Consider the following 13,202-nt stretch of genomic DNA (forward strand, 5'->3'; position numbering starts at 1 on the left):
CATCATGATGCTGTAAACACAACATGGATTCATCGGAAAAATGACGTTTTGCCATTCGTGCACCCAGGTTCGTCGTCGAGAACACCATCGCAGGCGCTCATGTCTGTGATGCAGCGTCAAGGGTAACCGCAGGCATGGTCTCCGACCTGATACTCCATGCTGCAGCAAACGTCGTCGAACTGTTCGTGCAGATGGTTGTCTTGCAAACGTGTCCATCTGTTGACTCAGGGATTGAGGCGTGGCTCCACGATCCGTTACAACCATGTGGATAAGATGCCTGTCATCTCGACTGCTAGTGATACGAGGCCGTTGGGATCCAGCACGGCGTTTCGTATTACCCTCCTGAACCTACAGGTTCCATATTCTGCTAACAGTCATTGGATCTCGGCCAACGCGAGCAGCAATGTCACGATACGATAAACCACAATCGCGATAGGCTACAATCCGACCTTTATCAAAGTCGGAAACGTGATGGTACGTGTTTCTCCTCCTTACACGAGGCATCACATCAACGTTTCACCAGGCAACGCCGGTCAACTGCTGTTTGTGTATAAGAAATCGGTTGGAACCTTTCCTGATGTCAGCACGCTGTAGGTGTCGCCACCGGCGCCAACCATGTGTGAATGCTCTGAAAAGCTAATCATTTGCATATCACAGCATCTTCTTCCCGTCGGTTAAATTTCGCGTCTGTAGCACGTCATCTTCGTGGTGTAACATTTTTAATGGCGAGTAGTGTATTTTCCACAGTTCTTCCCTGTCTCCCAAATTTCACGAGTAAACTCTGCCCAAGCCACCTGGGAAGATCTACAGCTGCGGGCAACAACAATTTTTTCGGGATTTTTAATTCTTGAGGCTCTCCCGGCCTGCCCCACTTCAATTACTCGAGGGCGCAAAAATAGTGGAATGTAGGCGAGAGCACGCCCAGCAAGCCACTGCTCTGTTTTGTAAACACTTGAGGTTACACACCTGGAGACGCGCTATCAGGCTGCTGGCCGAGCTCTGTCCCCAGTGCCTTGCATATAACGCATTGGCCGGCCGCGGTGGCCTTGCGGTTCTAGGCGCTACTGTCTGGAACCGCGCGACCGCTACGGTCGCAGGTTCGAATTCTGCCTCGGGTATGGATGTGTGTGATGTCCTTAGGTTAGTTAGGTTTAAGTAGTTCAAAGTTCTAGGGGACTGATGACCTCAGACGTTACGTCCCATAGTGCTCAGAGCCATTTGAACCATTATAATGCATTGACGCAAAATCTGATAATTACAAAATCGCGTAATTCTCCCAGTATTACAGAGCCAGCATGCCGATGCGTTTCCACAGACATTTTGTAACGTATTACTATCTTTACGACGTTTCTCTTCGAGCCATATACGTTATCTCGCCTTTGTAGCTGCTTCTCTCACACAAATAATGATAAAAATTCAGAAATTCATGGTCGTCACCAGCCCAAGCCCTTCCTAGCCATTTAGAAAAAAACGGAGCTGGAAAATTATTAATTTAATTACTTTAATAATTTAATTACGAGTAGCCAGATAAATAGCACTCCATGACGTGCATGAAGCAGCTTGTTTAATTCAGGATTGGAAATCGGGATAAGTGGCTAAGATCAAAACCACAAATTTTATCTTTCACGTATATTATTTACTGTATGTAAGTATTTGGTTGCACAGCCTAACTACACATAACTGGTGCCCGACTAGACATATTTAAGTAAGAATTACGTGAGAATGTAACAGAACACAATTTAACTTCAGCGAGAAGAAACACAGAAAACGGGGGTAGGAGACAGAGGTACTATCATCTCCTTTGCATTCGTTCAAATGGTTCAAATGGCTCTGAGAACTATTGGACTTAACTTCTGCCGTCATCAGTGCCCTAGAACTTAGAACTACTTAAACCTAACTAACCTAAGGACATCACACACATCCATACCCGAGGCAGGATACGAACCTGCGACCGTAGCGGTCGCACGGTTCCAGACTGTAGCGCCTAGAACCGCTAGGCCACTCCGGCCGGCTTTGCATTCGTACCATAAAAATATCTCAGTGAGATTAGCATTACGATTCTTTTTTTTTTTTTTTTTTTTTTTGTCATCAGTCTACTGACTGGTTTTATGCGGCCCGCCACGAATTCCTTTCCTGTGCTAACCTCTTCATCTCAGAGTAGCACTTGCAACCTACGTCCTCAATTATTTGCTTGACGTATTCCAATCTCTGTCTTCCTCTACAGTTTTTGCCCTCTACAGCTCCCTCTTGTACCATGGAAGTCATTCCCTCATGTCTTAGCAGATGTCCAATCATCCTGTCCCTTCTCCTTATCAGTGTTTTCCACATATTCCTTTCCTCTCCGATTCTGCGTAGAACCTCCTCATTCCTTACCTTATCAGTCCACCTAATTTTCAACATTCTATAGCACCACATCTCAAATGCTTCGATTCTCTTCTGTTCCGGTTTTCCCACAGTCCATGTTTCACTACCATACAATGCTGTACTCCAGACGTACGAGGTGCATTCAAGTTCTAATGCCTCCGATTTTTTTTCTAATTAACTACTCACCCGAAATCGATGAAACTGGCGTTACTTGCCGGCCGGTGTGTCCGTGCGGTTAAAGGCGCTTCAGTCTGGAACCGCGTGACCGCTACGGTCGCAGGTTCGAATCCTGCCTCGGGCATAGATGTGTGTGATGTCCTTAAGTTAGTTAGGTTTAAGTAGTTCTAAGTTCTAGGGGACTTATGACCACAGATGTTGAGTCCCATAGTGCTCAGAGCCATTTGAATCATTTGGCGTTACTTCTTGACGTAATCGCCCTGCAGACGTACACGTTTTTCACAACGCTGACGCCATGATTCCATGGCAGCGGCGAAGGCTTCTTTAGGAGTCTGTTTTGACCACTGGAAAATCGCTGAGGCAATAGCAGCACGGCTGGTGAATGTGCGGCCACGGAGAGTGTCTTTCATTGTTGGAAAAAGCCAAAAGTCACTAGGAGCCAGGTCAGGTGAGTAGGGAGCATGAGGAATCACTTCAAAGTTGTTATGACGAAGAAACTGTTGCGTCACGTTGGCTCGATGTGCAGGTGCGTTGTCTTGGTGAAACAGCACACGCGCAGCCCTTCCCGGACGTTTTTGTTGCAGTGCAGGAAGGAATTTGTTCTTCAAATCATTTTCGTAGGATGCACGTGTTACCGTAGTGCCCTTTGGAACGCAATGGGTAAGGATTAGGCCCTCGCTTTCCCAGAACATGGACACCATCATTTTTTCAGCACTGGCGGTTACCCGAAATTTTTTTGGTGGCGGTGAATCTGTGTGCTTCCATTGGGCTGACTGGCGCTTTGTTTCTGGATTGAAAAATGGCATCCACGTCTCATCCATTGTAATAACCGACGAAAACAAAATCCCATTCATGCTGTCGTTGCGCGTCAACATTGCTTGGCAACATGCCACACAGGCAGTCATGTGGTCGTCCGTCAGCATTCGTGGCATCCACCTGGATGACACTTTTCGCATTTTCAGGTCGTCATGCAGGATTGTGTGCACAGAACCCACAGAAATGCCAACTCTGGAGGCGATCTGTTCAACAGTCATTCGGCGATCCCCCAAAACAATTCTCTCCACTTTCTCGATTATGTCGTCAGACCGGCTTGTGCGAGCCCGAGGTTGTTTCGGTTTGTTGTTACACGAGGTTCTGCCTTCATTAAACTGTCGCACGCGCGAACGCACTTTCGACACATCCATAACTCCATCACCACATGTCTTCTTCAACTGTCGATGAATTTCAATTGGTTTCACACCACGCAAATTCAGAAAACGAATGATTGCACGCTGTTCAAGTAAGGAAAACGTCGCCATTTTAAGTATTTAAAACAGATCTCATTCTCGCCGCTGGTGGTAAAATTCCATCTATCATACGGTGCTGCCATCTCTGGGACGTATTGACAATGAACGCGGCCTCATTTTAAAACAATGTGCACGTTTCTATCGCTTTCCAGTCCGGAGAAAAAAAATCGGAGGCCTTAGAACTTGAATGCACCTCGTACATCCTCAGAAATTTCTTCCTAAAATTATGGCTGGTTTTCCATATTAGTAGACTTCTCTTGGCCAGAAATGCCTTTTTTGCCATAGCGAATCTGCTTTTGATGTCCTCCTTGCTTCGTCCGTCATTGGTTATTTTACTGCCTAGGTAGCAGAATTCCTTAACTTCATTGCCTTCGTGACCCTCAACCCTGATGTTAAGTTTCTCGCTGTTCTCATTTCTACTAGTTCTCATGACCTTCGTCTTTCTCCGATTTACTCTCAAACCATACTGTGTACTCATTAGTCTGTTCATTCCATTCACCAGATCATTTAATTCTTCTTCACTTTCACTCAGGATAGCAATGTCATCAGCGAATCGTATCATTGATATCCTTTTACCTTGTATTTTAATTCCACTCCTGAACCTTTCTTTTATTTCCATCATTGCTTCCTCGATGTACAGATTGAAGAGTAGGGTAGAAAGGCTACAGCCTTGTCCTACATCCTTCTTAATACGAGCACTTCGTGCTTGATCGTCCACTCTTATTATTCCCTCTTGGTTATTGTACATATTGTATATGACCTGTCTCTCCCTATAGCTTACCCCTACTTTTTTCAGAATCTCGAACAGCTTGCACCGTTTTATATTGTCGAACGCCTTTTCCAGGTCGACAAATCCTATGAAAGTGTCTTGATTCTTCTTTAGCCTTGCTCCCATTATTAGCCGTAACGTCAGAATTTCCTCTCTCGTCCCTTTACTTTTCCTAAAGCCAAACTGATCTTCACCTAGCGCATTCTCAATTTTCTTTTCCATTCTTCTGTATATTATTCTTGTAATCAGCTTCGATGCATGAGCTGTTAAGCTGATTGGGCGATAATTCTCGCACTTGTCAGCTCTTGCCGTCTTCAGAATTGTGTGGATGATGTTTTTCCGAAAGTCAGATGGTATATCGCCAGACTCATATATTCTACACACCAACGTGAATAGTCGTTTTGTTGCCACTTCCCCCAATGATTTTAGAAATTCTGATGGAATGTTATCTATCCCTTCAGCCTTATTTGACCGTAAGTCCTCCAAAGCTCTTTTAAATTCCGATTCTAATACTGGATCCCCTATCTCTTCTAAATCGACTCCTGTTTCTTCTTCTATCACATCAGACAAATCTTCACCCTCATAGAGGCTTTCAATGTATTTTTTCCACCTATCTGCTCTCTCCTCTGCATTTAACAGTGGAATTCCCGTTGCACTCTTAATGTTACCACCGTTGCTTTTAATGTCACCAAAGGTTGTTTTGACTTTCCGGCATGCTGAGTCTGTCCTTCCGACAATCATATCTTTTTCGATGTCTTCACATTTTTCCTGCAGCCATTTCGTCTTAGCTTCCCTGCACTTCCTATTTATTTCATTCCTCAGCGACTTGTATTTCTGTATTCCTGATTTTCCCGGAACATGTTTGTACTTCCTCCTTTCATCAACCAACTGAAGTATTTCTTCTATTACCCATGGTTTCTTCGTAGCTATCTTCTATGTACCTATGTTTTCCTTCCCAACTTCTGTCATGGCCCATTTTAGAGATGTCCATTCCTCTTCAACTGTACTGCCTACTGCGCTATTCCTTTTTGCTGTATCTATATCGGTAGAGAATTTCAAACGTATCTCGTCATTCCTTAGTACTTCCGTATCCCATTACTTTGCGTATTGATTCTTCCTGCCTAATGTCTTCAACTTCAGCCTACTCCTCATCACTACTATATTGTGATCTGAGTCTATATCTGCTCCTGGGTACGCCTTACAATCCAGTATCTGATTTCGGAATCTCTGTCTGACCATGATGTAATCTAATTGAAATCTTCCCGTATCTCCCGGCCTTTTCCAAGTATACCTCCTCCTCTTGTGATTCTTGAACAGGGTATTCGCTATTACTAGCTGAAACTTGTTACAGAACTCAATTAGTCTTTCTCCTCTTTCATTCCTTGCCCCAAGACCATATTCTCCTGTAACCTTTTCTTCTACTCCTTCCCCTACAACTGCATTCCAGTCGCCCATGACTATTAGATTTTCGTCCCCCTTTATATACTGCATTACCCTTCCAATATCCTCATACACTTTCTCTATCTGTCCATATTCAGCTTGCGACGTCGGCATGTATACCTGAACTATCGTTGTCGGTGTTGGTCTGCTGTCGATTCTGATTAGAACAACCCGGTCACTGAACTGTTCACAGTAACACATCCTCTGCCCTACAGTCCTATTCATAACGAATCCTACACCTGTTATACCATTTTCTGCTGCTGTTTCCGCCTTTAGGGGCAATTTCCCACCCCTAGGACAAGAGAGTGCCCTGAACCTCTATCCGCTCCTCCGCCCTCTTTGACAAGGCCGTTGGCAGAATGAGGCTGCATTCTACGCATGCACTATTCTCGACAGAGGTTTAACCAATGCACGAGGTTGTGCGATAATTATTCAACATACTAACTGCGTCTGCTGCTTGCAAACGGCCGAACTAGAGCACCTGGTGCATTCCAAATCACACTGTTGTTCTGCTTTGTAGAAAGCGCACGAAAGAATAGATATTATTGCAGAAATTATAGCTCATTAATGCCGGCCGGGGTGGCCGAGCGGTTCTAGGCGCTGCAGTCTGGAACCGTGCGACCGCTACGGTCGCAGGTTCGGATCCTGCCTCGGGCATGGATGTGTGTGATGTCCTTAGGTTAGTTATGTTGAAGTAGTTCTAAGTTCTAGGGGACTGATGGCCTCAGAAGTTAAGTCCCATAGTGCTCAGAGCCATTTGAACCCATAGCTCATTAAACAAGAAAACTGTTAAAATAAAGCCGATTGCGGTGCCGTGGTGGTCCAGAAGGGCCATTGATTACCAAACACGTGGCGCAAAATCGACACACAAAGACGAAAGCAACTTACACAAAATATAAGATTAAAAATCATTAAAAATCATACTCGCTTCGACACAGTATTAGAATCAAGTACTGTTGAAGTGATCCTAACCAGCTTTTCCTAATCAGATTTACCGTTCGAAATTCTACTTCATCGTTGTTGAAAATGAACAAAGTAAGTTCCACACTTTTAACTCAAACACCCAAAAATCGCCTATTTAAAGCAGTATAATTATGACACACTCTGAAAAATAACTCGCTTAGTTAAGCTGAAGGTCTTAAGTATTTCACCAGTTAAACATAACGAAGTCCTAACTCAACCTGCTTCCTATCACCTGAAAGCCCCCGTAAGAGCTACGATCCGTACTCACCAAACGTTCACCGAAGAGTGCCGCTTTCTCTTTCGAGATTACCTAGCTCCCCGTGCAGCGGAAGTTACCACAGGGGTAGCACTCCGTCACCAACTTCATACACAAAAACAGCCTTCGACACAGCTTTCACTAAGATGGGTAAACCTCTCTGTTCAGGTACTGGAAACCTAAGTTGGTCATCCTCCTTCGAACGAGAAGCAACATCGTCTGCTCCCAGCAGACGATGACCAGCTCAGCGTTTCCCACAAAACAAAACCGAAACCCCACATTAAAACACACATATAATATTCAATAGATGTTATTTGAGTTCTCAGTCTTTCTGGAACAGTTCATGAATTGAGCTAAAATCAGGTAGTAAAGTGAATAAATTGTACCGAATTCGACAAGCGTCTTATGAAACGACTTCACAGAGACGTTTCAATTTCATACACCGTAATCGAGAGTATTACTCCAACAGACAACCACTAATTATCTACCAACCGATCGCGCCGCTGCCAGTCGTTTTTATTGACTAAAGTGCTCGCAGAGTGATTATAGTCACGTTAAATGGACTCAAGTAAGGGGAAAGACCGTTGCCACCTTACAAATGGACTGCGTCGCCTGGTACAACTGAAGCGATCGTTGACTGGAAGTCGTTATATTCACCTACTTGCTCCCAAACAACGATGGTATTTTGATGGATGACAATGTGCCATATCACCATGACACAACTGTTTCCGATTGGTTTGAAGAACATTCTGGATAGTTCGAGCAAATGATTTGAGCACCCAGGTCGCCCGACATGAATCCCATCGAACATCTGTGGGACATAATCGAGAGGTCAGTTGATGCACAAAATGCTGCACAGGCAGCACTTTCGCAGTTATGGATTGCTGTAAACGCAGCATGGCTCAGTATTTCTGCAGTGTACTTGCAACTACTTGAGTCCACGCTGCACTACGTCGGGCAGAAAGAAGTCAGACACGATATTAGGAGGTCTACATATACATCTACATCTACATCTACATCTACATTTATACTCCGCAAGCCACCCAACGGTGCGTGGCGGAGGGCACTTTACGTGCCACTGTCATTACCTCCCTTTTCTGTTCCAGTCGCGTATGGTTCGCGGGAAAAACGACTGTCTGAGAGCCTCCGTGCGCGCTCTAATCTCTCTAATTTTACATTCGTGATCTCCTCGGGAGGTATAAGTAGGGGGAAGCAATATATTCGATACCTCATCCAGAAACGCACCTTCTCGAAACCTGGCGGGCAAGCTACACCGCGATGCAGAGCGCCTCTCTTGCAGAGTCTTCCACTTGAGTTTGTTAAACATCTCCGTAACGCTATCACGGTTACCAAATAACCCTGTGACGGAACGCGCCGCTCTTCTTTGGATCTTCTCTATCTCCTCCGTCAACCCGATCTGGTACGGATCCCACACTGATGAGCAATACTCAAGTATAGGTCGAACGAGTGTTTTGTAAGCCACCTCCTTTGTTGATGGACTACATTTTCTAAGGACTCTCCCAATGAATCTCAACCTGGTAACCGCCTTACCAACAATTAATTTTATATGATCATTCCACTTCAAATCGTTCCGCACGCATACTCCCAGATATTTTACAGAAGTAACTGCTACCAGTGTTTGTTTCGCTATCATATAATCATACAATAAAGGATCCTTCTTTCTATGTATTCGCAATACATTACATTTGTCTATGTTAACGGTCAGTTGCCACTCCCTGCACCAAGTGCCTATCCGCTGCAGATCTTCCTGCATTTCGCTACAATTTTGTAATGCTGCAACTTCTCTGTATATTACAGCATCATCCGCGAAAAGCCGCATGGAACTTCCGACACTATCTACTAGGTCATTTATATATATTGTGAAAAGCAACGGTCCCATAACACTCCCCTGTGGCACGCCAGAGGTTACTTTAACGTCTGTAGACGTCTCTCCATTGATAACAACATGCTGTGTTCTGTTTGCTAAAAACTCTTCAATCCAGCCACACAGCTGGTCTGATATTCCGTAGGCTCTTACTTTGTTTATCAGGCGACAGTGCGGAACTGTATCGAACGCCTTCCGGAAGTCAAGGAAAATAGCATCTACCTGGGAGCCTGTATCTAATATTTTCTGGGTCTCATGAACAAATAAAGCGAGTTGGGTCTCACACGATCGCTGTTTCCGGAATCCATGTTGATTCCTACAGAGTAAATTCTGGGTTTCCAAAAACGACATGATACTCGAGCAAAAAAAAATGTTCTAAAATTCTCCAACAGATCGATGTCAGAGATATAAGCCTATAGTTTTGCGTATCTGCTCGACGACCCTTCTTGAAGACTGGGACTACCTGTGCTCTTTTCCAATCATTTGGAACCTTCCGTTCCTCTAGAGACTTACGGTACACGGCTGTTAGGAGGGGAGCAAGTTCTTTCGCGTACTCTGTGTAGAATCGAATTGGTATCCCGTCAGGTCCAGTGGACTTTCCTCTATTGAGTGATTCCAGTTGCTTTTCTATTCCTTGGACACTTATTTCGATGTCAGCCATTTTTTCGTTTGTGCAGGGATTTAGAGAAGGAGCTGCAGTGCGGTCTTCCTCTGTGAAACAGCTTTGAAAAAAGGTGTTTAGTATTTCAGCTTTACGCGTGTCATCCTCTGTTTCAATGCCATCATCATCCCGGAGTGTCTGGATATGCTGTTTCGAGCCACTTATTTAACGTAAGACCAGAACTTCCTAGGATTTTCTGTCAAGTCGGTACATAGAATTTTACTTTCGAATTCACTGAACGCTTCACGCATAGCCCTCCTTACGCTAACTTTGACATCGTTTAGCTTCTGTTTGTCTGAGAGGTTTTGGCTGCGTTTAAACTTGGAGTGAAGCTCTCTTTGCTTTCGCAGTAGTTTCCTAACTTTGTTGTTGTACCACGGTGGGTTTTCCCGTCCCTCACAGTTTTACTCGGCACGTACCTGTCTAAAACGCATTTTACGATTGCGTTGAACTTTTTCCATAAACACTCAACATTGTCAGTGTCGGAACAGAAATTTTCGTTTTGATCTGTTAGGTAGTCTGAAATCTGCCTTCTATTATTCTTGCTAAACAGATAAACCTTCCTCCCTTTTTTTTATATTCCTATTAACTTCCATATTCAGGGATGCTGCAACGGCCTTATGATCACTGATTTCCTGTTCTGCAGATACTGAGTCGAAAAGTTCGGGTCTGTTTGTTATCAGTAGGTCCAAGATGTTATCTCCACGAGTCGGTACTCTGTTTAATTGCTCGAGGTAATTTTCGGATAGTGCACTCAGTATAATGTCACTCGATGCTCTGTCCCTACCACCCGTCCTAAACATCTGAGTGTCCTAGTCTATATCTGGTAAATTGAAATCTCCACCTAAGACTATAACATGCTGGGAAAATTTATGTGAAATGTATTCCAAATTTTCTCTCAGTTGTTCTGCCATTAATGCTGCTGAGTCGGGAGGTCGGTAAAAGGAGCCAATTATTATCCTAGTTCGGTTGCTGAGTGTAACCTCCACTCATAATAATTCACAGGAACTATCCACTTCTACTTCACTACAGGATAAACTACTACTAACAGCGACGAACACTCCACCACCGGTTGCATGCAATCTATCCTTTCTAAACACCGTCTGTGCCTTTGTAAAAATTTCAGCAGAATTTTTCTCTGGCTTCAGCCAGCTTTCTGTGCCTATAACGATTTCAGCTTCGGTGCTTTCTATCAGCGCTTGAAGTTCCGGTACTTTACCAACGCAGCTTCGACAGTTTACAATTACAATACCGATTGCTGCTTGGTCCCCGCATGTCCTGACTTTGCCCCGCACCCGTTGAGGCTGTTGCCCTTTCTGTACTTGCCCAAGACCATCTAACCTAAAAAACCGCCCAGCCCACGTCACACAACCCCTGCTACCCGTGTAGCCGCTTGTAGCTTGTAGTGGACTCCTGACCTATCCAGCGGAACCGGAAACCCCACCACCCTATGGCGCAAGTCGGTGTATATTTGGCAAGGCAAGACAGACGTTTGTAGTACCTCTTCTGCTGTCGGTGGGGCAGTTGTTTACGGTGCTGTTATCTGGTTACTTTTCGACTGAAGTTCCACACACATTTGCCGGCCGGGTAGTCGAGCGGCTGTAGGCGCTTCAGTCCGGTACCGCGTGACTGCTACGGTCGCAGGTTCGAATCCTGCCTCGGGCATGGATGTGTCTGATGTCCTTAAGTTGGTTAGGTTTAAGTAGTTCTATGTTCTAGGGGACTGATGACCACAGATGTTAAGTCCCATAGTGCTCAGAGGCATTTGAACCATTTTTTCCACACACATTATGTTGCTGAGGTCTGCTTCGAAGGCTGTTTCTAACGTCACCGAAGAAAGTTAATATATGAGGGGTAGTCAGATGAGAAGGAGCGTGGCATGGTAGGTGTGTGTGTCTGTGTGTGTGTGTGTGTGTGTGTGTGTGTGAGTGTGAGTGTGTGTGTGTGTAAGAGCCCAGCCCGCTATTGCGAATCAGGAAGAAACTGCTGTGTCATTTGTCTGTTAGACGTGGACGTGTTCGACGTGAGATTAGCAAGTTGTTTGTGCCTCCAACTTCACTGTGGAGCCCGGAAAAAGAGGGGCAGCAAGGGGTGGGACGTTATTTCTGTTTTGAACTGCAATTTCCTTAACCTTTAATATAGAGGGAGTGGAAGGACTTGACCCATACAGTGACCATTTCATTTCAACATATTTATTTGCATCGTAGATAAAGATAAGAGAATTACAATCATAAATCAGATAATAATTTCTTTAAGATACGCCATTTAGGCAAACTTTACAAAGTGCTTGTTATACAAAACCACAAATAAATTAATCTCTTTAAAAACATTTAAAAACCCGCCACTCAGGCCAATTTTACAAACTGCTTGTTATATGAAACCACGAGCGAATTAATCTTTTTGCAAACATTTAAAACAAACCGCCACTCGGGCCAAGTAAATCATTAAAAATAAACTTTACATCAAATAACAACGAAATCAATTATTATTTCCACATTGATTGAAAACCGCCCCTCCCGGGCGAGATATTGCCAAACAACTTTACAAGGTTATAGACAGTTTGATCAATAATAACCGAGTTATTTCCCCATCAAAATTGACATACGCCACTACGGCTGAATTGCACCGCAATTTTAGAAAACGATTTGAGTTAAAACACATTCTTCTAGAAATCCCTGAAAATTCTTAAGACAAATATTTAAAACATTTAACTCGGGCAACCTTGCAGAGCCACCGAGGCCGGACATTGTGAGGCCGCAACTTGGCCGCGAACGGTGGAGGCGACTGAGTACTTATCTTTGAATTAAGATGTGGACTCCGTTTGTACTTACACCCCGTTCAGAACACCGAAATTGGAACCAGACCGCACACGCGAGCTCAGGCGAAGTCCACCGCCAGTACGCCCGCTAGTAATTCAAAAGGGGAGGCTCTGCACTTCGGTGGCCAACTGCTTCCGATCTCTGAAACATAAATCGGAAGCGACAACAGGGAACCAAACAGCCCTTCCTTCACCTTAATACTCAAACTTATACAGAAAACTACTTCGATAAAATTGACAATAATAAAACTGATTTCATTCCTTTAAGCAGAGCCAAGTACGCGAATGATGCACACGGAACTGGCTCATTAAAGCGCAAGCATCACATGTAGCACCTGATGTGGGCCTGTAAGGTACCACACGGCAATCTTTAGACACGGAATATTCAGGGTGTTTCAAAAATGACCGGTATATTTGAAACGGCAATAAAAACTAAACGAGCAGCGATAGAAATACACCGTTTGTTGCAATATGCTTGGGACAACAGTACATTTTCAGGCAGACAAACTTTCGAAATTACAGTAGTTACAATTTTCAACAACAGATGGCGCTGCGGTCTGGGAAACTCTATAGTACGATATTT

This window comes from Schistocerca cancellata, chromosome 3 (assembly GCF_023864275.1).
Source record: "Schistocerca cancellata isolate TAMUIC-IGC-003103 chromosome 3, iqSchCanc2.1, whole genome shotgun sequence".
NCBI classification, from domain to species: domain Eukaryota; kingdom Metazoa; phylum Arthropoda; class Insecta; order Orthoptera; family Acrididae; genus Schistocerca; species Schistocerca cancellata.